Below are 26,590 nucleotides of genomic sequence, written 5' to 3' on the forward strand. Positions count from 1 at the left end.
GTGCAGAGGAAATGTAAAGCTCTAGTATGCCTAGAGGCTAGATCTGCACATAGTTGAAAGTATCGGCAGAGGCAGAAGCGCAACTAGAGCCACATATCGGGGAGGGGGGGGTCTAAGAAAAAATTTCGGTGGGGGGGCTGAACCTTTAATCAGTAGGCAGAGTGGAACTGCAGGGTCTCCAACAAGGGGTGAAACAACAGCCAGGCCTAATTAACATTCACATAGTCTTTCAAAGACCTGTGAAACGTTCGGGTGCGGCTCTGTGTGTGCCCGGGATCTGTCTCCTCCCGGGCTGCCGCACACGACGGGGGGGGGGGGGGGTCCAATGGGTGTTGCGCGCCTGGGCAGAGGTGGGAAAGGGTTAATGGCCTGCACATGCCGGCAAAGTAAACACAGGCCGGGAATGGGTGGGTGCTGGTGGGGGGATCCGCTTTGCAAGATATCGGCATAGTCTCTCCAGTGTCAAACAATCACTGAAACTCAGGACGTGAAATCAGTTCTAGGACCGGGTGACCCCAAAAGGCTACCCAAATAAATATACATGTAAGCAATTCAAAACACTCACATCTTCGGCTGATGCTCCTTGACACCTCGCAAGAGGTTTTAGGTGCTATACAAAAGCAATTTTAAAAGGGCTAGTCAGCTTAAGGATTTGAAGGTACCAGGACCAACATAATTAAGACCATCAACCTCTTGCTGCAATATGAATAATTCAACACTAGCATCGGCTCGTCTCTCGGCCAAGAACCCCATCGCGGAACCCACCAAAACTTTTCACCGGGACTATATACCGGTGTCCCCCACCAAGATTATCCCTGCGGTCTATCCCAGCACATAATTGACCAGGTCTCTCTTACTCTGACCTGAATACCTCATACTTTCTCGATATTTCGGTTTTAATATGTAAAGGCATGAATCAAAATGTCCTGATGATGATCCTGTAATGCCCAAATGGGGATCGAAACGCCGTCGACACCTTACACTAGATGAGTTGATTGTATTATATGTAAAATCACAATAGTGTTTTTCTTGAATTATTCGTCTGCGAAACTGAATGTATGCAGACTTCCCGTTCTTGCCTCACACCTTTTCTTGTATGTCATAATTGTCTCTATGCGGTAGTAGGACACAGGCCGTGTCCCACTTGATATTGTACAGACTGACTGACCATACTTGAATATATGTTATTAAACCCTGTCCGGCTGGACAGACAGTATAGATTCCAATTTTGATCTATATTTATTTCCTCCAACTATTCCTGACTTGTTGGCGACCACTGTTCTTTAAAATTGCAATATGAATAACGCCTGCCGCCTGGAGACTGGGCAAACTGACGTATTTAACCCTTTAAACACCAACCTCTGTGATGTGCCCGGCTGTTGACATGGTGCCCGTTTAAAGGGGCTCAGCCATGCCAGGCTTCAGACAGCTCCACAGGAGGGCACCATCAATGAACTTAACCCTCTGGTTGTCCAACTACCTTCAAGCATCGTTAGGTGTGAAAGAGAAGCGTCCTCTGTAACAGGAGATGGAACAGAGATGTTAAACCCTAAAATTCTTCAGAGTAAACAGAGTGAAGAGACAGAAATAGAGGGGGCAGAGTGGCGAAGTAATTTCAAAAATATAAGACGTTTCAGCAAAGCAGAAACTACGATGTTGAAAAGTGTGCGTGTGTATGTAAGGGGGGTTATTAGAAAAGCAAAATAGTAAACCCTGGAAGTCGAATGCTGATTCAAATAAAACCTTCCCTTTTATAGCAACTTATTAAGGTCACTGATAACTTGTCGACTAAACTCTTAGTGGAACAGTTTGTCGTCCATAGCCATGCCAGACAGCAGGCGTTACTAGTACTTAATGACCGTGGAAGAATGACATGCCGAGTTGGCCCTACCTGAATTCGAATGTGTAACTGCATTTCACATGCAAGTCAGGTGCAGAAGTTTCTCAATAACCCATTTTGTTATTAAAATAACCAACAAATTAGCATCTCTTTACTAGCAGTCCCTCAGAGGAGGTAATTGGTATCAGCAAAACTAGTCCAGGGAAAGATTCTTAAGCTGTGGCGTTGAAAACGCTATATGAATTTGGTTCCGTGTGCTCCAAAACGGTATCCTTGATAGTTAAGAAATTCCGCTGTTCTTTTCTTATACCTGGCCCGCACAAAGAGAAAAAACGGCCACACTGTGTTAACTTTTTCTTGACTAAACAACGCATATCAAGAGACGTGTCGGTCAAACAATTAACCCGTTCCGTGCTCCCGTCAGCCTCCTTCCCTGGTGCTGCGAACAACCGATGGCCGTCGCAGCCCCGCCCACCCTTTAAAACGCCAGCACCGCGGCGGAACTGCAGCCGCGGTTAAGGCATTAAATATTACGTAAACATCAACAGGACGCTCTGATCAATCAATGTACCAAATAATGGTGATAATTTTCGTCATGGTCGGTTCCTCTGGAACAAGAAATTTCATTTTGTCCAAAGCAGGCAAGTACTTTTCCCTCTGATACCTTTCGACGACCACCTGAGCAAAATATATGACTACATTTAAAAAAGAAAAATGCACACTATTACCTCTGGCGAATCGCTAACATGCGCATACTCATTCATATTACTTCCATGTCATTGATGTTAAGTAACGTTTAACAGCAGCACATAGCTCACATAAACCCTGCGAGAAGCAGGTTTCTAAGCGCTCTGCACATTCTCCGATCGATAGATAACAAAACTGCTGATGGCGTCACGTTTAAGTGATGGCAATAACACAATGTGACAAGCATGCAAGATAAAACAAGCAAAAGCACGGGGTCACGCCGCACATGTAACCTGAGACACCAGGAATGCCACTGGCAACCAGCTGGTAGCCGGTGCGCCCCTGCTCGCTCCCGAGACCCATACACCATGGGAGGGAACATTTCAAGAGAAGGCGGTACATACTCGAGCCTTTGGCCATTTGCTTGCTTTCTTTTGTGCAAGCCGTACGCAAATGGCCAATCAAATATGTGGCCGAAAAAAAAAAAAAACACGAGGAAAAGATGTGCGAGATGGAAGCCCTTACAATAAGCCTCGCAGGGCAGCGCATGAGCGCTGGCTCAGGAGAGACCTAATAAACGGCAAGCAAGCAACCCGGTAAGAGTAACTGTAAAGCTGAAGTATCCTTGAAAGAAAAAGAGGACCCTCAACACCCTATTGCCTTTAGCACATGCTTTTCACACTACGTCAGTTAGACCTACTTGCTTTGTCAAAACTTTTCATTTTAAGCAGATCACATCTAAGAAATCTGACCTAACTTTTCATTTTGAACAGATAAGCCTATAGCCTTTACGGTTTTGCTTGATACTGTGACCCACACAGGCCTACTAAAGTGTGCATTAGCTGGCAGTCAGAATCCATTCTGTTATAAAATCACAAATGTATACAAAATTACACTTGGCCAAACAGTGTGCAGCCTCTCTCAATGGGACCTAAAGCGACTATTCACAGTGAAAATCCTTTACTCCGTGGGTTTGTCTTGGTGGCTTACCAACATCAAAATCCTACTATTGCAGTCTGTCAGATTACATCTAATAAATACCTTTCTACAGCCTGTAACATAGTGTGATAAAATCCACTGTTAGAGTTCTTAAACAAAGAACAGATGCCTCTCATAATAAATAAACCAGGCCTATGGCCTTGGTCGTAACTTTTCATAATTAAAAAAAACAATAAATGTATAATTGCTTTCAAAGGTTTCTTTGACTCATTCGAAAGAGTAAAACAAAACAGTGCAGTGTTAAAAATGTGGTTGGGGTTTTAAGCAACATTACAACACTTTTTTGCGTAAATATAAACTCGGTAGTAAAATGCCCTGAAGAAGTTTTTATTGAATTAAATGTTAACCGATGCTCTGTTTGATTTTATATGAGAAAAAAATACTTTTTCAAATGAAATAAAGAAGATATAAAAATGTTTAATAATATAATTGGAGGGGAGGAGCTTCGCGCGCATCCGAGATGGCCGCGTGAGCACAGGGCTCCCGAGGACCCTCGCTGCCTCCCACATTTATCCTGGATAATATCCTGATTTGATGGAAGGTCATTGAAGACACAACCCGGCTGATGTACTAGCAGGTTTTTGGGTCGAAATCAGACACAGGGTCCCCGAGATTTGCCGTCCTGAACCTTGCGGCCTTCTCCGTGGAACAGCCTGGACATTGAGTTGTAGCAGTGCCCAGGTCGTAATTCAACAACAACGGCTTGAGGGGATCAGACCACAGCCTCACTTAACTTTCACTTTCGTTTCTCCAGCGCACTATATCCTGTCTGCGGTGTGTCTGTTGAACGGACGGGCTTCCATGCTAGCTCATTGAGCTTCGAGCTAGCGACTGTTTGGCTGTGGACTCAAATTGGCTCAACTTCACCTCCTGTATTCTTGTGTGTGAATTTTAAGGAGCCATTTGGACCAGATCCCAAGCCTCCCTCCGGGACATCCGGCTCGCCATGACGGGCAAGCCTGAGGGTGAGAAACGGAAAGTCAAGACTACTATCCGTGGAGGTTCAACCCAGACGAATGTCATGGATCGCTACACACTTTCTAAAGGATCCCCTGGTGGCGCACCTAAACCCCGGGAGGAGGCTGTTGACGATCCTGCTGTATTGGCGGAATTAACGCTACAGGACGTGATGGGCGCCATTGCTGGTATTCAGTCTTCTATTGGCCAACAATATGAAGCCTTGGCTCTGAAGTTGGACACGGTGGCTATTGATGTTAACCTCATTCGAACTGACTTGGCCAAGACGAACGAGAAGGTGAAGTCGTTGGACCTAAAGACATCTAGCCTTACAACGGATGTGTCCGACTTGCAAACAGAAGTGCGCAACCTTAGATCAGCCAATGACTTTTTTGCTCGTCGCTTGGAAGATTTTGAAGGCCGTGCATGGCGCAACATCGTGCGTATTATTGGGGTCCCGCAAGATTCTAGTTCAATCACCACTGATCTTCGAGTGGAGGACCTCATTCTTAACCATCTTGCACCCAAGGGCCTGAGCAAATTCTTTGCCATCGAACGTGCGCACAGAGTACCAGGGGGACAGGCGAAGCCCGGGTTTCCCCCCCGTCCGATTATTGCACGGATCTTCAACTTTAGAGATCGCGACGCCATTTTGCAGGCGGCACGGGTGAGCGGCCCTACGCAGTTCGAGAACGCTGCAGTGAACTTTTATCCGGACTTTTCTCAATTGGTCCAGAAACAACGAATGGGATTTCAAGGGGTGAAACGGCGACTAAGAGACATGGAACTAAAATATGCTATGTTATTCCCGGCTCGACTGCGTGTCGAATATGACAATCGAACATTCTTCTTCAGGCCGGAGGAAGCGAGTGATTGGTTGGACACTTTGCCGGCTCGCCGTGCTGGCCAGGAACATGCTGGTGGTGCCGAAGGGGGACTGATGGACCAAGAATGATTACGGTGCCTGTGTCCGGAACACTGTTCAACGTGCCCAGCTGAGGCTCACTGACTTCTTTGATCATTCCATTCGTATCTTGGGAGGTAGCGGGGATGGTGGGACCCTTTCCTCCTCTGGGGTTTTCTTTGTGTAGATTAGCTCTTTGTTTGTAATTGTTAGGGCGACAGGCACACTGCAAATTGGGGTGGCTTTTGAGGGGGTGCAGGGTGGGGGGAGTTGTGTTGGGAACATTGGGGGGAGGGAGGGACATGTTCTGGGATTGTTTGTTTTTTCTTTTTCAAGGCACGGTACTTTCATTATCTTTGACATTGGTGTGATGCTCGTTTTGCGATGGGAGTTCATCGTGGACCTGGATGGGGGGTAGAGGGTTGAGGGTATTATGCTGGAATGTGAATGGGTTGGGTGATCGGATAAAGAGAGGGGTGGTTATGCAGCTGTTACGACGCCTTTCGCCTGATGTCGTTTTGCTACAAGAGACACACTTGATAGGAAATACTTGTCACGCTCTAAATAGACGGGGTTATCGTCTTGCTGCCCATTCTGGATTTACATCTAGTTCTAGAGGAGTGGGTATTTTGCTTAGGGTCTCCCTCCCCCTCGAGGTTGATGATGTGATCCTTGATGCCAGGGGTCGATATGTTGCGCTTATTGGACGGTGGGAGGGAAAACCGATTTCGTTGGTCTCGGTGTATGTCCCCCCGGCTTACAATCCACGACATTTACGGACCTGGGGCGGATGGTTCTGGGTCTGCCGGAGGGTGTTTTGATAATGGGCGGTGACTTTAACTCCGTAATTTCTGGCAGGTTAGACCGCTATCCGCCCGAGACCTCCCTGCTGCGCAATCCTGGTTGGGTGACTTCCTGGAAACATTGGGACTCATAGATTGTTGGAGACTAATGCATCCAGAACAAACACAGTTTACTTTCCATTCGGGAGCTCATGGTAGTCTTTCTAGATTGGATTATATCCTGGTCCCGGCTGCGCTGTCCCCATCGATTGGTGAGATTAGACACTTGGCCTGGGGTATATCAGATCATTCCCCTATTTGGTTTCATTTTAATCTTCGCGTCGGGGCCGAAGGTAGAGTGGCCCCGATTAACCCCTGGTATCTTCTCAACCCTAAGACTCGAGCTGAATTGATTAAATCATTTGAACTGTATTTTACTGAGAATGCTGGTTCTGTATCCTCGCCTGTTTCGTTATGGGAAGCTTTTAAGACTGTGATCAGGGGACAGGCATTGTCTTTGGTGGGGTGTGCCAAGAAATGTAAGAATGAGGCAATTGTTCAGCTCGAGACTGAAATCACAGACCTGGAGACTGCATTGGAACGAGAGGTGTCTCGAGAAGCGTTACATGTCCTCAGCCTCAAACAATTAGAATATAAAACTTTGGTTACTGATGCGGCAAAGACGATGAGTAGGGAACAGCAGGGACGGCTATATGATGTGGGTGATAAAGCAGGAAAATTGATTGCCTGGCTGGACAGAAGGGAGAGAGCGAGTCGAGTGGTTCCGGTGATTGAGACATGTGGTGGTGTGCGTGTGACGGACCCTGTTGAAATTGTTGAATGCTTTGCTGATTATTTTCGAGAGGTCTATACCTCGGTGTCCGACAGGCCCGAGGAGGATTCGCAATTGTTGCTTCGAGATATAGCACTTCCATGTTTGTCGGGATCGGATCGTGACTGTTTGGATGCCACGCCCTCGGTGGATGAGGTAGCTCTCGCGCTACGCTCCATTCGTTCCGGCAAGGCTCTGGGTCCCAATGGCCTTCCTATTGAACTGTATAAATTACGCCCTAATACTCTAGCTCCCTATCTCCGTGACATGTTTTTGGCTGCGCGAAACATTGGCTCCCTCCCTAGAGATCAGCGTCTTGCGACCATTGTGGTGAGCCATAAGGAGGGTAAACCGCGGGATTGCTGCTCGTCTTATAGACCCATTTCACTCTTAAATGGGGATCCCAAGATCCTTGCCAAACTGCTTGCTAATCGTCTGATTACGGTTATTGGCGACCTGATTCATCCGGACCAATCCGGTTTTATCCCGCACCGTAACACGGCATTAAATTTGCGACGTCTACATGGTGTTCTCGCGAGGGCCCCGACGCTGCGTGAACCGGCCATCTTGGCGTCCTTAGACGCCACGATGGCCTTTGATACAATCGAGTGGTCTTACCTCTGGGCGGTACTCACCAAATTTGGATTCGGCGCGGGTTTTATTGGTTGGGTTAAACTCCTGTATAAAACGCCACTGGCACAGGTGGTGGTTAATGGCCGTGTCTCAGTGCCTTTTACTCTTGGGAGGGGCACGCGGCAGGGTTGTCCGTTGTCCCCGCTCCTCTTTGCTTTGGCGTTGGAACCACTCGCCGCTTGGCTACGGTGGGAACCTTCGATGAAGTGTATACGCTGGACGCCGGAATTTGAAGATCGCATTTCCTTATACGCGGATGATATTTTATTGTACCTTACATCTCCCCAAAAATCGCTTAACGTATTGTTTGATGTACTTAACTCCTTCGGGAAGAACTCGGGCCTTATCATTAATTGGTCGAAATCCTACATTTATGTACTTGCGGGTGATGTCCCTCGTTTACCACGGGGCTGTCCCATCCAGTTGTCGCCGTCTGGCTTTAAGTACTTGGGTGTGTTTATCTCGATGGATCCGGCGGTTCGCTATGAACGTAATTTGCTCCCCCCACTCCAAAGATTGCGCTCCGATGTAGCACGTTGGCGTAAATTACCGTTATCTCCTCTAGGGCGTGCGGCCCTTTTTAAAATGATGTCCTTACCGCGGTTTCTATACGCACTTCAGAATAGCTTTGATGTCATCCCGTCGAAATATTTTCAGGAAGTAGAATCGTTGCAGAGGCAACTAATATGGGACGGACGTTCACGCATCGCTCTACCAAAATTGACACTTCCCTGGTATGATGGCGGTATAGCGCTCCCGGATATTCGTAGGTATTATTGGGCCTCCCATCTTGCTGCCAGCAACCACGGGATGTATGGCCCGGCGTTGAATCCAGCTTTTGAAATGGATAAGTGGCTGCTTCCGGGTGGTGATTACTACAGGGCGCTTTATTCGGGACCCTCCCGTTCGCAACTCTCGGGACCTACCGCTATAGCCGTGCGGGTATGGCATAGCGCAACGGCGGCTAAGGGCTGGAGTGATAAGTTGACTGGTGCAACGCCGCTCTATGCCTCTGCGAAGTTGGGTGGCCTGTGGCAGACGAAGGGATTTGATAAATGGGACACGATCGGTATTAGTAAAGTGCGTGATCTTTGGGTCAAAGGAGGGGTGAAGACCTTTTCGGATCTGCAAATAGAGTACAAGTTGAGTGACAGGGAAAGATTTCGTTATATCCAGGTACGCCATGCTTTGAACTCTGTGTTGCCAATGGGTAGTGATATTCCGGATTCCTCCCCCCTCGAAGATCGAATACTAGACGGTTATGTGCCAGACAGTACTATCTCATTGTTCTATAAAAAAATGATTAACGACCGATCGAGTCTGCTCGATCGCCTTCGTGATGCCTGGATTGCTGATGGTATTGAACTGGATGATGAGGACTGGCAGTCCGCGATTTCCTCTCCCAGGGAGGTGGCGATTCCTGCCCGCCTCCGTCTGGTCCAACTTAAGATCCTCCACAGAATCTATGTCACCGGTCCCCGTCTGATCCCTATGGGCTACTCCACGGATGGCATGTGTAGGCTTGGGTGTGGTCTCCTTGGCACCTATCTCCATATCATATGGGAATGTCCTGAGGTGGTGCGATTCTGGAAACGTATACATGAGGTGATGGATGAAGTAACGGGTGTTGTGATGATGCCGGAAGCCCGACAATGTTTATTGAATGTGTGGGGTCCGAATGATTATGACGTGTCGCAGCTTCGGTGGGTGACTCTGGCCAATATGATTGCAAAGAGGGATATTGCACAGTTGTGGGGGTCCCCGAGGCCGCCTACAGTGACTGCTTGGAAAGAGAGTCTGGACTGGTGCATGTTCAGGGAGAAGACAGTGTATATGGCAAGAGGCAGACCCAAAAAATGGGGCAAGATTTGGAATCTGTGGAACTCATACCGTGGAGATATCTGTACGCCCCCACTCACTGCTATTCCTAGTCCTTCCCAGTCGCCCTGACCTACATTCCTTCTAGCTGAGGTATACTGTGCTGTTCATATGCAATTCTACCTTTGACGACCTTCCCTCATCTGTATCCAAAGAATCTTTTCTCCTGCTGTCATGTATCTCCCGTCCTCCTTGAGCGCAGACCTAATGGCTGTATTGTTGCTATACTGCCTTGATTGTATGTTTTGTTGTGTTGTTTCTTTCTGTTTTTGATATAATAAAAAGTTACAAAAAAAAATAATAATAATAATATAATTGGATTTTTGTAGATTATTGTTTCCGGTTTTGAGTCAAATCTCATGTATTTATCGAGGCTAATGTGTTTAAGAACATGTGGGCACACACATCAAATGTAAATTTGTATCTGGGGTCAGCGTTTGAGATTGGGAATCTGTGATGCAGAAAGATTACACATCATGGTAATGTTTCATAGATTTCCTGGTTACATTGAAAAGCTTTGCTTTATATTATGGAGAAAGCTTCAACTTGTGATCCTTCATTATTTATCACTATGTATTGGCACCCAGCTTCAGTCAGGCAGGTGCTGTCTGTTAAATTAACCCGCTGGGTGGTTCTCAGTTTAAATTGAAAATTAACTTTGGTAAAGCTGTGGGCAAGTCTTACAAACAAGTCAGTTTTTAACTTGAGGCCCGCCACTGTTTAGAAATGTAAACATTATTAACTTATTAATAATGTATAAAGACAGAAAAAAAGCAAAACAATAACACTTTTAAAGCACTCTGTAAATGTGAATGCGTTTGAAATTAGAGGCTACACATTGAGTTGTCATTAGCTTGATTTGTGGGAGTGGCTCGGGTACAGCAGATAGCTTCTAGTATGGATGACAGGTTGTCTCAATTGAAGAACTGAAATGTTCAGAAAAAGAGCATGTAATAAGAGCAAACAAGACCAAGTGAAATGCCATATTCTAGCATATTACTTCGCCTTATGAAATTAAATTAAATGTTGAAAAAGCTCTTAACCTTCTCGTTGAAAGTCTGATTTTTGTGAACTTTGTTTGTAAACTAGTTACAACATTTCCTAATTAGTGTATGTGATTGATGTTTACGTGTTTCTGTATTTTTCTGGATTGTTCTGTGTTCAAAATGTGGATATTGCTTTGGCTGAGGCCCCAGCTGCCAGCAATTATTTAGTTTGGGTCAAAACATTAAGTCACCCTGAGTTAAGTAACTAAAAATGATCCTGAGTCAAATATATTATCTTGAATGATTTAGAGTAAAAAATATTAAAAATGTTATTTAGTAGGACAATGACAAGGAAAACATCGAATTTTTTAAAAAAAGATGACCATGTTTTTGCAATTCGTCCCTCTAATGGCTTTCATTTCAAGCATGTGTGTTGTTGATTTTGGGATGTTTGTCCTATAAATCTTAGATTCTACTTATGTAGCATCAGAACTACAGATGGTCGAATGCTCACACCGGTCATGGAGCACCCACTTTAGGGTTTTTTTTCATGACACTTCGGTTCTGGATCAGACTTCCAGTTTCCTTACTTTGCACCCAAATTGCTATTTTTTGCAGTATATTAAAGTTGTATTTGTTTACCAAAGAACAATGGTTCATGGCCTCTTCACTTTGTTACTTACCTTTTAATGGTATGTGGGTGCAAGTTGGTTGTGAGGGTGCTATATTTAGGTTGTGCATTTGCTGGTTTTCTTTCGCTATTTGTATTTTAATGTATGCGGTTCGTCTCATGTTCTGAAGTGCCTCTGATAATATTGTTAATTTGATCATACATGATATACTTTGATACTGATGCAAAGGAATACATTTTATTCTCTCATTCCAAGCGAATCCTGATATTAAAATATAATTAAAAAACTGTCAGATGATGCCACCAATATGTTATCATTGGTGTGCTCTGCACCAGCACCTTTCGGCTACATTTCAATAATTGAAAACGAGATGATAAATTGTCTGCCTGGGTTGAGCTATCCTTGATTTCCATTTTCTTAATACTAACTGAAACAAATTATTTGAAGAGATGAGTTTAAGACGTCAGCAACATTGACACTCTGCTTTGAAATTTCAGTGCCTCATGCAAGGGAAGCTACGTTTTAAAATGCCTTCCTTGTTTGCTTCAGGTTATTTGGATTTCTTTATTTGCCTGTACCAGCGCTGAACTGCGTCATGCCAATTTCCATTTCTGAATCACGGTTTGGATCGATTGGCTGAGTTTAATAATTAGACAACCTGTTCCTGAAAGCTAATCAAGTTTTAATAAAAGGAGTTAGGGATCCGATGACATCCGGCAGGTAACTGATTCTAATTGTATGAAATAATGTAGGAAAACTTAAACTGATGGGTGGTAGCCACAATTAATTTCTTTAAAGCTATTACACGGCTTCGATATTTTTTTGTCCTCTTTAGACAGAAACCACTCATTAAGCAACTCAAACTTGATCCTGCGTCAAAAGGAACACTGCAACCGAAACTGCCAGGCTGGGTCCATTCTACAAAAGCAACTCTAGGCCTGTTAGGGCCATTTTGGGCCTAATCAGCGGGTGCTGCATGAATCAAATGGCACAGTGGTCGTGAGACTCTTGGGCATACCTGTCATACTTGCGGTGTTTAAGGTAAAAAAAAAGTGATCAATAGAATATTTGATCTCATCTCAGTCACTTGTGATAGTTAAGCTATATAAAGCACCATTTATTAGTTTGATGCAGAAGAAAGCATTAGACAGTATAAATCAGGAATTTTCTGAATGACTTGTTTAACCGAATTGATCTAAGACCTGACTTTTGCTTTAGCATAATAGCACTTTATTCTAATGCCAATGGATTGATTTCTGAAACATTTGGGGTTTAAAAACAACATTGTTACTGTTGGAACTGCACACCATTAGCAGCCTTGGCAACTTTTGTTATACCTGCCACCCCCGCCCCCCCTAATCCCCCACCCTAAAGCGCCGAGCGAGTGAGCAACCACAACCATTCGAGGAGTATTTGTATACCCTGACCCACCAGGAAATCTTTGGAGAAAATGGTGTATTTTACCACACACGTTCATCAGAGACTTCATTTTACCCGTTGCCTTTTCCCCCTCATTTGTAATTTTTTCCATTCTCTCATCCGTTCTAATGATCCCCCTCCTTTCTCTAATCATCACATCTGTCTTCCTCCTAATGCCTCATTTCTTCTGCTAGCTCCTCCCCCTTACTACCATAGTCTCCTTCTCCCCTTATTACTTCTGTCTTCTTTCTTCCCTATGCCTCTTCTCTCTCCCTATCTCCTTTTCCTTGCTCTCTTCACTTTCATTATTTCTTATCCCATGTAATCTTATCTCCTCGTCTTGCTTTGTTTGTTCTTCTTCCTGTTTTTCTCACTACCTTTACTTCTGTCTTCTTCTTCCATACACCTCCCTTCTAGTCTTTTCATATCTTGCATCCTCTTTATCTCCCTTAGGACTGTTGAGCCCCACGTAATGCTTGGGGCACACTTAAAAGGGAGAGAACAAGATGCAAAGACAATTCTTGTGTATCCACTGTCTGGTTGCTGGAGGTTTCCGCATTTGTCCTATCAAAATTCTGTCTCTGGGTTTGTTGTGGGTAAGTGCCTGCCTAAAACTGGATTTTAATGTTAGATGTGGAAGGACACTAGGATTACCATAGTAAACTCCCAACACACACATCCATCCCTCAAAACCCAACTTTAGTGTGACTGAAGACTTTTGCAATCATCAATATGCCCAGAGTCATGGCGTATTGAGCCTGTTTGCAGTACAGCAAACATAAACTACTGAAAAAGTAGGTAGGCTTGGCCCTGGGCACTGTTACCCCATTGATTAGGGTGTGCCCAGAAGCCACGCTTACCCCAAAGATCATTCAAGGCATGTCCATGCACCCACTTCAAAACACTTTCTTGACCTGAAGAAGATCAAATGGGGACTGGACCTTCTTTTTATGACCTGAGAAGAGCCCTGAAGGACTAAGTTGGCTCCTTCTTATACCTAAGATAAAGAAGTGAACTCCAAGGATCAGTTGGCGGAACTCCTGTATGGCTTAAGGGAGACAACAAGCTGCAAGAGGTGTCTTACTTGAAGTACCCAGCTGACCAGTGGCAACTAGACCTAGACTTGACCCTACAGTTGGTGTCTGCCTGACACCATGTCAGTCTCTAAGTGCCTGCACTGAGGTCCTGGGGGTAAAGGCTTTGAAGTGTACTTGTGGTGAAGTGGGACTTAGAGGGCTAAATTATAAAGCAAAATCTTTGACCTTGATGAACCTGTTCTGTGTATCTGACCCACAATCATTGTGGTAGACCTCAGATTGTGCCTAGGTCTCGGTCTACTGTGACAATAGATAATCATTTGCGCTTTGTGCTTTTTGGTGCCTTTTTCCCTTAAATCTTTAGGGTCATGTTGTGTTGTGTATGTCCTGATTTGTTTTTATAAGTTAAATATTATTTCCATAGAGGTGGTTTCTAAGGTTTAGTTAAATAGCCTCCTTGGAACCTTTTTTAACTTTTTAGGAAGCCGTGGTTCTGTGTTTTGCTCTGGTAGTTTATTAAAACATTTGATAAAATGATATACATGCTACTGACATGAAGCATATTTGAGTGTAGTGATTCTGTGACTAAGGCAACTGAAGAATATAGCAGTCTGCTTCACACCTAACATAGGTGTGTGGTAGCTAAATATCTATTTCTCAAGCACGAAATCTGGAACAGAGTTCAGTTAAGCACTCCTCATAAATCACATCCAAATATTTCTCGCAATGGTACTAATTAATTACCCATAGGGTTTGCATGATGCTGTAAAATGAGTCAACATTTTCATACTGAAAATATGCCCTTGGTGCAAGGTGGGCCATGCAGGGCTCCAGGATGCCTGCTGACCCGTGGAGCTCCAGCATGAATCTATTATTTGGACTGCTGGTTGCTGCGTAGGATGTGTTGCATGCCTAATAAAGAGATCTGGTTGTGGTGAGCGGCACTCCAAAGGGGCCTATGACCCACATCAGAAATTGAGGTTTTTCCATCCACTTCTCTCCTCCCCCCACACTAACAAGGTGACGGAACCCAGCCATGACCTCTGAAATTGGTTCTTGGGTGTTGCATGCCTACCAGGTACTATTTGCTGATAGCCTGATGGGACCTGAGTAGTTGGCCAGTGCAACTGTGACATGAGAAATGATGAGGACTGGTGCACACTGGCATGTTGTGGAAGTGCAAAGCAGCTGAAGACTGGTGTCTGGTTCAAGATTGGCCTTTTGTTAGAACCTGAGATGCCAGGTCACCTAGGGTAGCCTGGCCTAGGGGTAAGACATGCAATTCTAGAGGCACAAGTGTGAGGTTGCAAACCACCCAATAGTAAATCCACACAATAGCACACAAAAACAACACTACACCAAAGTATAGGAAAATAAGTACTGCTTTATAAAAATAATATCTTTGCCCTTTTGCTTTCAGATTACACCACTTAATACACTTCAGGTTGTCTTGGAAATAGCAAGTACTTTTAAACTGCTAAGCAATTTACCAGCTAGTTTCAACAATACAGTACATTTGTCATTAAATCAGTAATAACACTCTCAGATTTGTTAACTTAAATCAATAATCAATATCGATAGTACATTTCATTACATTAGATTCAAAACTTTACTGGCTTTGACTTCTCTACAGTGTTTAAACCTTTACCTCCCTTATCTGTGCCTTTATTCACAAAGTGAGTGTACATCCAGTGAGAAGTGTAGGAAATACCCAAGTTCTATGTTATCATCAACAACCCTTATGAGGGTCTTATACCTTTCCCTAAACAACAGGCACCTTCAACACTCCCTTTTCAGTTCGTTTCATCCAGCTCCTCCCCACCTCATGTATCACAGTTGAGGAGAAAAACAACAACCAATGTCGAAGTTATCTGTTTGCAGGCTCTAGCGCCACCTTCCCCCTTCAGATCACCTCCTTACTTGTGGACGAATTGTCGGGTGAAGCCTTGCAGCGCCAGAGGGTGGGGGAAAATTACCCGGTAGGTCTAAGTTGCCCAGCGCTGGCAAGACTCCTCAGCCTCTCGGGCCCCTCCGCTCTCCCCACCCCGCTCGAGCAAGCTCCTTGTGCGACGCTCGAACGGGTAAAGGCAGTTACCACAGATCTCCCCTCCCGCTCACGCCAGCTACCGTGTGGCGCTCGAGCAGGGGAGAGAAAATAGAGGAAGCTTACAAGCTGTTGTTGGATTCCTGACGCTCCTCCTCAGCGTCGGACGGACGAGAACACTACTTCCCCTGACATGCGCGGTTCACCCACGCTGGCGCCGCCTCTCACTTGAGCCTCCGGGCACTTCCTCTAGGTCCGCCTTCACTGCGCAACCACCGCGGGGAGACGCCTCTCCCTCTTCCTCACTCAGAAGCGGCCCAAAGACACTACCGCTCGTCGGCCTCACGGAGTCTCCCACAGCTTCAAATTAGGGTCGCGCACCATGCGCCAATACAGGGGCGGAACAGCCCGACTTCTCTCGGCCTCCGCTCCCTCAACGACCGCTGCTCTCCTCAATCAGCGCTCAGCCACTAATCCAGCACAGCTCATCAGGCGCTGGCTTGGGGGATAGACAGGCTCCACTTCACCCCGCTTCCACCCCTTCCAAGGTTGGCTCCTCTCCACAGCCAGAAATCGTCCACAACAGGTAATGGATGACTCTCTGTGGGATTTTTGTAACTGGGGGTCAGTCACAGCAACCGGGGGCAGGATTCAGTTGATGACTGAACAAGGGGGGGGCCACAAGGTTAGCCCTATTCCTTCTCAGCACTTGTTCAGTAAAAGCCTCTCACAAGTCTCTCTACTGGGCAGAGGACTGCGCTCCGCAGCACTGCAGTCTCCTTCTCCTTTGACACCCCGCTATTCCTAAGCTAGGGGTTAGTCAGGCGCCCAGGGTCTCCCTTAATCTTCCACAGCGGGGACAAGACAAGAAACCCACAGGAGAGATAGAGAAGTGGAATAATTAGGCTGCTTCCCAGTCCAGGAGTTCAACCCTTACACTAGTCTCCTCCCACCTGCCAGGATAGCCTGTCCTCCAGCTGACTCTCTTAGGTAGACAAAATGGCTGCCCCGCATTCCGCCTTATATAGGCTGCCCCTCAGTGATCCAGAATGGACCAGAAGGTTCTGGAACGCCCTATGCTAGGCTATGGGCAAGTTCTGAGTTTGGCAGTTAAGGCAGTTGGTATCCACCATTTTGTGTGGTTCCAACTTTCCCTGACAGAACAGGCCTCTGGGCCTGAGGTGAAAAACTATGAGGGACAAAAGAACACCTATCCCCTTGGCCAACACCTATGAAAACTAGTGGACACAAAAATTATCAAGGGTATGAGGGGCAAAAAGGGGACAAAATAAATAATAATTTGGAGGGACTACGCAAAAAACCAGACAGGTCTAACACCTTTCCACTACAAACAACAGAAACTGCACCGAGTAGCCCTGTACCCCTATTGCTGTACCACCTACGTAATCAAAAGGGTCTGGGAGACCGACAGGTGTTCTATTTTTCACCCTTATGGCACACATCAGAGAGAATCCGATGCCATCCCGGATGAAGAAGGTCTCACCACTATGGAGAGCGTGTCCCTGAATATGGCCAGGTTGCTGGAAATGCAGAGCCCTAAATGGTGCATAGGGAATTACGTTTGTTTTGTGGAGGTTGTGAGAAAATGCTATTTTTTCATGGTCACCCCTGTTTTTTTATGAATTTTATTGCTTGGAAAGGGGCTTGTCTTTTCACAACTGAATGTAAGGTGAGACCTAGGGAAGTTTTGGTTCCCCCAACAGACTGGCACCAAGGCCAGTGGGAGCGGATCTCCCCCCCCAGAACCGGTTTTGAGTGACCACAGAGGGGGGAAATGCTGATTTCACTGACCACATCTCTGGGTGGGCATCGAGACGCTGTCCATTTTGGATTTTGAGAGTAAGGTGCACTGTAGTGTTTACAGGGGGTGACGCCTTTGCTGAATGCCCTGTTGGTAATCCCGGGTTGAGAGCCACTGCGTGGACAGACGCCTACCTTTTTCTTGCCCCTGGAACCTGGTGCCTGCCCTGGTCCTCCTCCGCCGCCGCAACTTACATCAATAGCGGCCGCCGAGCGGAGGGGGTTCCAGGACTATGTTTCCCGCCCTGCACAGCGGCGGGAGACGCAAGGAAGATCGCGCCAGGCGGCGCATAAAGGAAGCGTCACCCCCGCGTCGCGGGAGCGCCCGGGGCTAAGCCCGGGCAAAGGGCCGGCCGTCTTAGGCCGTCTTAGGCCGTCAGAAGCCATCGGAGGCCGGGCTGGCCGAATACTCTGCACCTTTCATCGCTGCTGCACCCTGGTCTGGTAGGCCTTCATATACAATTTAGCTCACCTTGTTTTCTGTGATATTTTGAGCCAGACTATAAGACCACGATCCCAGATTTATTACACCCTCTGTTATGCCTAGTGAAACCAGGAGTAAGGCTGCAGCTGGGGGGACAAAGTTGATTGGGACCCTCGATGACTTCATTATACGTACAAACACACTGATAGATCAGGGAATTGTGCTTATGGAGAGAAGGGTGTCCCAGGACCTAGCATTTGCAAAGAGGTCATCTATGGGCCACATTGCTGAGGCCCGTAGCCCCGAAAATACTGTAAGTCAGATCACCTCTGTGCAGACACATGTAGAGGTTCATAACAATATGACTACCCAGCCGGAACTCCGGGACCCCATTTCTACTGATTCACAGTACCTGGCACCATCGGAGAACATCTTGACTACTACACAAATAGAGCCCCAGCTGGTAAGTAGTAATATCGAGTTACAAGTGAAAAGGGAGGGAGCAATCCCTAAGAATAGGCACACTAAAAATAATTCCATTTTCAAGAAGAAAAAAATTGACACCTGTACACAAATTGGGATCCGCAAACAGTAAAGAACAAACAAGGGGAGCTCCTAGAGAGGACACCAGGAAAGAAGTAGCTGGCCCTTTGACGATGCCATTGACCATTGATGATTCTACCCTAGATGATACTCTGGCTGACATCTTTAATAACAGCTCCACACCCAATAGTACAGCCATTAGTATAGATAGGGAAGATCCTTTCATATCAACATTAAAAACTCTTATAAAATCCCTGTTGTCTCCTCTGGAAAATAAGCTTCCGGCAATAGAAACTCAGCTAAACGTTCTACACAAGGACATAGAAGCCTTGCGTCTGATCCAGACTAAAAAATTAGCTCACCCAACCGCCGCTGTAAATAAACCACAAACAATAAATAAACCGTTAGCTGAAATGACAAAATCAGCCCCTAAAACACCACTGCTAAATCCTTGCCCTCCTGTGACAAGTAAAAACTCAGCTAAATCTATTCCAACGACTGAGGCTAACAAAAACAAACCAGATACCTTGAACACCCCCATCCGTACTACTGAGAAACCTCTACAAGATAGGACTGAAAAACGCAGAGGGATTAATTTACCACCAGATGCTTGCCCATATGTGGTAATCCTAACTGGGGTTCCCGAATTAGCTGCCCAGGTCACAGAATCATTTTGGGCCCTTAAAAATAAAGTGTTTCACTGGTTAAATTCTAACCATCCCCTCCCACCGAACATAACCAATAACATTTTAATGGTGCAAAGGGTTCCTTGGGTGGGAAAGACCAAAAAGAGAATACAAGGAGATTGTGTGGTGATAAACTTTGATGACCCTAGATCAGTGGATCATATTTGTCTAAGGGCCAAGAGAAATAACGGAGCTATAATTGTGGCAAGACCACTTTCTTTTTAGGGCTCGGCTGAACGCGCGGAACCGCGTCTTCGCCGAGGCTCTTTTGTCGGCGTGTCTGCTTCCCAGGAGACAATCCTGGCCGCGCGCATCGCCTTGGAGGCGATTTGAAAGTGGCACGCGCCGACTGGCAAGCGCCGCGCTTGGCCTGGCTGTCTCCTGGGAAGCGCAAACATACCCAGGCACACCTCCCCCTGCATGCATGTGGCCACACACACACGAGCGCACATACATGCACGCAGACAGAGACACTCCCCCCTCCCTCGCACACAGACACACACAGGAGCGCACATACACGCACACATACAGAGACACATGTACACACATCCACACCGTGATGCCTTTGAAATGTGACGCGCATGCCCCTTGCGGTGCAGTTTACCCTATATCCAGACGCGGCTCGCACCCATCCATGCCCGGTCGCCCGGCGCCCTCTCCCGGTCCCTCCTCCGGGTCTTGCTCTGCTTCCTGCGGGTCTCCGGCTGCAGCGCGCCCGGGTCTCCCCTCTGCGGGTCCCCGTCCTCCGTAGCTCTCCAGAGCGACCCCTGGCGGAGAGTGTGTGTCCGTAGCCGCTACCTCCGGCTTCGCTGGGCAGCCCCGCACTCCTCGCTGCTGCTTGATCTGGGAGTCCTTGGGGCCGCCCGACCCCCTGTTGGTCCTGAGTTCTCGCCGCGCTCCGGGCTCCTCTCTGCGGCTGCAGCCCTCTGCTCTCTGCCCCTGACCTCGGCCTCCCTCGGCTCGCACACTCTCCGATCCCTCTCTCAGACCCCGGAAGTCTCCGCTCCTCCTCCTCCTTCTCCCGGCCCGCACTTCCCTCCTCCACAACTCATCCTCCTCTCCCCCTCCCCTGTTTTGGACGTCCTTTTCCAAAACCCCCCTCCCCTGCACCTCCTCCTCCTTCTCTCGGTCTCACAGTCGCCTGCTGGGCAGCCTCGGGCCCTTCATGCAGCTGTTACGGGAGTTTGTGCCCGCAACCTGTGAATGCGCTGGGGGTGGAGGGGTCTAGGATGTCAAGGGGTAACACCTCAACATACGGGCATTACCAACGTCAGAACACCCCCTCGTCCTGAGAGACTCCGCTACACCGCCCACCTCCACCTGTGGTGAAAGGGGTGGGCAAGAATGCCCTTTGACCCCGGCTCCACCGGTAATGCCTGGAATATAACAAGCATTTACAATGCAATAGGTCTCGCATTAGGAAAGTTTGAGCTATTGGTATTGTAAATGACACATTTTTTATTTATGTCTTGTTTTTGAAAATAGCTAAATTAATAGCTATGTCATTTACAATGCTAATAGTTATAACTATCGTAAATGCGACGCCTATAGCATTTCTAATGCAATATGCTTGAAAGACGCTCTGCTAAATTTTACTTATAAAAAAGCCAAGCACACGACACTGCAAGAGCAGCAACATTGTGGTAGGTTCACCTGAGCTTTAATTGGAAGCGTTTTCAATATTATATGTAACAAGCCATAGTTGCAGCTAATAACCGTTGACAAAGCCGATAGTCCTTACTTGTTGTAGGTATGATGTTACTTGTTGCATCAAATATCTGGATGCAATGACAGAAACAGCAAAATACAAGTTGGGTGGCACACTATGCTAAAGACAGATGTTTAGCGTAAGTGTTTTAAAGCCACGCCCCAATTACACTGACCACGCCCCTTTGAGAGACCCCCCAGTTTTTTCAGTCCACTTAAAGCCCTGCCCCCAGGCATTCTTCACAGCAGGGCTCAGTGAGTGACGGCACCCACCTGTGGTGCGATCCTTCTTCTAAACTCCGGCGGTGCCCTTGTATGCAGCAAGATGCTGACTGGCGTCTTCAAAGATCTGGTCTGTCTTTCACCAGTGTGCTGCTCAGAGCCGGGACAGGCTCGCGCCCGCACTCGGAGCAGCACGTTTACTGTCATATGACGCATGACCCTAGTCTGTATGCACAACAGGAGTCACCATATGGAAAAAAAATTCAAGGCTCCACATAGTCTTTAATCTGTGTAACACACATGCAGTCAGATATACATACACGCAATGCAACACAAGCACACATACAACATGGAAACACAGGCAGCGCGTACTGGTGTCATTGAACACATTGTAATGCACAGGTGGGGTGCCTGTATGCATGCGGCACGTCTGCTACGTTGGTGGCTTTGTGCCTGTACATGTTGCCTGTGTGTATGTGCTTGGAGCATGTGTATCTCTGGCTGCAGCGTTTTCGGTCTGCGCATGCTTCTTTGGAAAGTCGGTCCTATGTGCTTTGCCAGTGCTTGTTTCCTTTCATTTCAGTGAACGGGCCATAGTTTTCTTTCTGTCGTTTGTTGCATTACAGTCAGCAGAGGTGCATCTTGACATTTAGCACTTCTAGTTACCGGTGCTGGTAATTGCTTTAAGGTTTATGCAACATTGCTGGAAACTTTGGAGCTCAACTCAGGAAACCTGGGTTCAAATTACTGTTGGGAGAGCAAGAATGTACTCGAATATTGTCGTAATACCAGCTGCTCATGAAATATTTACCGATTATGAAATACGATAAGGCTGATCTTAGAACTGCACTGATCCCTTGCATGTTCCTGCAATAAACTGAAAATACGAACTTCACTTGCATCGTTTTACTTTTATTTCCCTATTACAGTGAGCCTGTCACGTCCTGCAGGTAAAATGCCCCCCAAATTAAAGAGGGAGTTTAGAGCGCGTGATTGCATGAGCACCTGGGCGCCATGCCCCTTCTTTGAAAAGTGTTCCTCAAAAAGAAGTTGAGAAGACCGGACAGTTGCCCAATTGAAAACATTGACATTTACCGTACTGTGAAGAGCTCATGAGGGACACACATGGAAAACTACGGTATCCAGAATAGGACACATTAGGCTATACACAACACGTATAAACCCTGCTCAAGGGCTTCTAATTAGCAGGTAACCCAGAAATCGTTATGACCCCGCCCACCGGTCTTTTAATGTCGGCATCTCGCGCCACCTAACCGTTCTTTGATACTAGAACGCGCTTTTTGCAGCTTCACGTGCCACTGCTGGCACATCGTTGGGAACGTCCAGAGTGCGAGAATCGTGGGTCCCGTTCCCCAAATACTCCCACATAATGCCAGGGTCGTTAGACAGGATCGCGTGGCGTCTCTCTCAAGGTATGACCGGAGGCCGCACGTAATGGAGACGGTGGTATAGGTTTACTGTGTGGGCAACCGTTCGCGCTCTCACGGTGTTAACAGGCGGGGGTGTCACAAGAAAAATGCCGTTTTCTGTATTCGCATCCATGCCCCTGACAGGAAAAAACACTCCAAGCACACATAGCACCACCCCCTGGTCGACGCACGCCATGTTAGCATGTCGGAGGTACACGCGAGGGCTGCATGTAATCGCACCCAAACAATACCACACATACGAACTATGTCTGCGGTGGCCATTTATGTGGACTACCACCCTTGCCATACCAGGGACGGTAGTGTTAACAAGTCCCGCGGCGACCCGGAAGCTCTTGGCCGGCCGGCCAATCCGGTCGCGGCCGACCGGAAGTCCCGCCTCCCGAGGTCCGCGAGCTGCCGGCGCATGGAGCGCCCTGCCTGTCCGAATCAGCCCGGGTCCCCAGGAGGGGGCCGGGGAGAAGGAGGAGTGTGGCGTCTGTTGCGGGGCTCCTCGGACCTGAGGGAGCCCCGATTGTGAAGAGGAGACGAGACGCGCCGTGAGGCGCGGAGCGCGAGAGGAGCCCGCCGGAAGAGCGCAGTCGGTGAGTGGGGCCCAGGGCTGAAGTGAAGTGCGTGCGTGCCTGTGTGTATGCCTGGGAGGGGTGGGGGAGGGGGAGGGGGAGTGTGTGTGCGCGCGTGTGTGCGTGTGGGAATGTGTGTGCGCATGCGTGACTGTGTGATTGAGAGAGAATGCGAGGTAGGGGATAGTGTGCCTGTATGTGTGCCTGTATGTGTGTCGTATGCCTGCGTGTGCATGCGCGCGCCTGTGTGTGTGTGTGTGTGTGCGTGCATGCAGAGGGGTGGGGGCTGCCTGTGTGTGTGTGTGAGCAAGGGATTTGATTCGCGCATGCGCAGCTACCAGACGCTCGCTCCCGAGGTGAAATCTGACATCGTCAAAGCGCGCGTCTGGTAGCTGTCCACTCTCCTAAATACGGGCCACAAAAGGTCTGAAGCAGACACTCTCAATGCTCACGCATTGAGAGTAGGTCTGCTCGACCTAAAAAAGGAGACTTTTCAATTAAATGTTGAAATAATGTTGTCTAAGAGTAAATCACTCGGTGTTTCCTGCATTCCGCGCATTCCTGCAGCCGAATCCCTCCTGTAACCCAATTTCTCTTGGATAGAAGCAAGTGGGAGAGAGGGGGGGAGGGGGCGATGGCTGGAAAGGAGGGAGCCATCGAGGTTGGGGGGGGGAGGCTCTTGCAGGGAGGCGTTGGGCTAGCTCTGGTTTGTGGGCCTGCAGGGTGATGAGAAGGGGGTTCCGAGAAAGGTACAGCGTGCAGCCCAAGAGTGCCCCTCTCCCTATAACCAGGACACAGGAATGTCACTTGCAAACCGCACAGAAGGTCGGTTCCAGTAACAAAATGCCCAAATTTACAGGGCTTGGAAACGGCATGAACCGCTGCATTAGGAGCTATGCAAAAGCACATTGTATTATTATAAAACTACAGCATTCTCACCTAAATACGGTGCGTGTACACTGAAGAAACCTCAATAAACCTGGTACACGACTGCCAGATAGAAGGCAAGGTACGCGACCAGAAGGCGCTACAGCATCACACAAACAACGGTATTGTTCTATACACATGTTGCTAACAACACAAATAATACTGCTTAAATAGTGTACAATAATGACGGAGTTCATTTATCCAAAACGTGAACATAAGATTAGAATTCGGAAAACTTTGGACACCGTCTGGAAACCACAATAACTGCATGGCATGGAACCCATATAAACCCGCCATGAAAATGAAACTGGGACGGTCACCTCCAGGCAGGCGGTGTGCAGCCTACACAGGAGAAGGTAGCGCCCAAACTGCAGATGCAAGGCACGGACCCCTTGGCTTCCATCTCTAAGGCACCGCAATCTCCCCCGGAGCCTCGTAATGTCGTGCAGCATGGTGGTCTGCCACTGAGTGCTGCGCCATCACCAGAACATCCTCACCCATCACGTCCTCTCCTGCAGCACACGCCTGTCCAGAGAGCAAGGGTGCCTTCCCGGCATTGCTTTCTTGGATTACAGTCCAGGACTCGGGACCGATTTTCCCGGCCGCCAAGAAAGGCTTGCAGCTTGCCTGGAGCATTCCAGCTTCGAAGAGATGATAGTCGTGCCTAGGTCTCCATTTCCTCCACGAAGCAGAGTGTCCTTCCTGAGGCAGGCAGGGAACCTTAATTTTACCAAAGCTCAATTTTTGGGACCCGAGACTGCCCTATGAACATGACACTGTCCTTTAAATTGGTGTCCTTTCATGGAACATAACCCTATCCTGAAAGCAAGCCTTTCTTTGCCGGAGCACAGGACCATATCCAAAGCATATCTTTCGTCTGGGACCACATCTTCTTTTTTTTAACCTTGGGTTACGTTTCTGGAGCGTAGTTCCGTTTTCAGAACATTGTTTGTCCTGGGGCATTGCTTGCTTTCCTTGAGCACAGGACAAGGTCCGAGCGTGGCTTCTCTTTCCGGGAGCACATCTTTTCCAGGGGCCAAGAACCTGTACATCATCTCTGTTAAAGGAATAAAGAGTCGCTTGAACAGATTGCCATCGGCGGGTGTTGTTGACATAGTGATGACCACAGTGAAGAAAGGAAAACCAGAACTCAGAATAAAGGGTGAGTACACAGTAGTGTATGTCACAACTGTCAGACCTTGCTCGCACCCCTTTTATTAAAACACTTGTTTTCGAGCATGTGATTGGTAAACTGCACACTGACCATTTGCAAGAGATTAAGCTATTGGCATTGTAAATGACAATGCCATTTATTTATCTGTTTTCAAAACCAATACATAAATAAAAAAATTGTCATTTACAATGCCAATAGCTCTAACTTTTGCAAAGGCGAGACCGTTGCATTGTAAATGCTTGTTTCTATATGCCAGTACAGGCTACGGACAATAGATGGAGTTGGATGAGGGGCTCAAAAAATCCTCGGAGAGGGTGGGGCCATGAAACGCATAGGGATCCAGCTCAAAATACATGGGGAGATGAGGTAAACGATGGCTGGACTACAATTCAGCGAAGGGGGGGGGAGAACACATTATGCGGACCAATATCGACAGGCAGAATGGAGTGATCCACAATATGTTCCGTTTTCCATCCCATGCTACAATCGGTTCAACGAATTGGAGGCAGTAGATTGACAGTCAGACAATGAGGCATCACAATCCTTCTCATCTTTACCCACCCTTATTATGCCAATGGATAGTACTGGAAATGAGCCACCGCTCGACATGAGCATAAGGCAGGAAAATGGAAAAAAGCCACCAAACATAACTGATATCTCAAATGTCATTAATATGTCGGAGAGGGAGAATAAAAAATCTAATGGAGTAGATACCAGGAATAATGGTGGTACAGACTTAAACAAAGACATATGTACCATAATGTTTTGGAACGTGGCAGGTTTGAAAACAAAAATTACTAATCCTTCCTGGAAGATTGTTACAAATGTTCTGGACATTATGGCTTTCCAAGAAACCTGGGCTATTGAACCGATACATTTAAACGGTTATAAAACATTTTGTACTCCAGCAATAGGTGGTACACATGGAAGACCTAAGGGTGGTCTAATTACGTACCTCTCGAATGGATTAGGGTATGAGAAGGTACGCTTTTATTCTAAATGTGATTTTTACCATAAATTAGCAATAGATACTAGATTCGGATTGTGCCTTGTAATTATTATAAATTTCTATAATAACATTCCAGGCAATATGTCACGAAATATTTTGAAAATGTTAGCCAATGATTTACAATGTGAACTAGACAGCAAGGAAAAGGAAGTAATGATTCTATGGGGGGGGGGTGATTTTAATAGTCCATTATGTACAAAAGGATGTAAAGGTATTTGTGGTTTAATGTTGGAGCAGGACATTAATCTTTCACATTTTAAACATACACAAACCGGGGACTTATTGAATGAATTACTGTTTGATTATGATTTGGGTTTTGTCAATGAAATAATCCAGTTACCAGCACCTTTTATACCAACCTTCATTGGGAGGGGAGCATCCACTACCATAGACTTTAGCCTCTGCTCAAGTGGCTATGGTCACATGATAGGTAGTT

General features: G+C 47.0%; 1 protein-coding gene across 3 annotated transcripts in view; it reads left to right on the forward strand.

The window, feature by feature from the left end:
- NARF (nuclear prelamin A recognition factor) overlaps positions 1-26,590 on the forward strand; it is a 403,053-nt gene that overhangs the window by 7,917 nt on the left and 368,546 nt on the right. The window contains exon 1 of one of the 3 annotated variants that reach the window (XM_078654657.1): positions 11,966-12,171. The exons of the other annotated variants lie outside the window; for them this stretch is intronic. The gene's annotated coding sequence lies outside the window, so the exon portion shown is untranslated. Of the gene's footprint in view, positions 1-11,965; positions 12,172-26,590 lie in introns of those variants that run through there. 3 annotated transcript variants of the gene reach the window in all.

The sequence above is a fragment of the Lissotriton helveticus genome, chromosome 7 (genome assembly GCF_964261635.1).
Source record: "Lissotriton helveticus chromosome 7, aLisHel1.1, whole genome shotgun sequence".
NCBI lineage: Eukaryota > Metazoa > Chordata > Amphibia > Caudata > Salamandridae > Lissotriton > Lissotriton helveticus.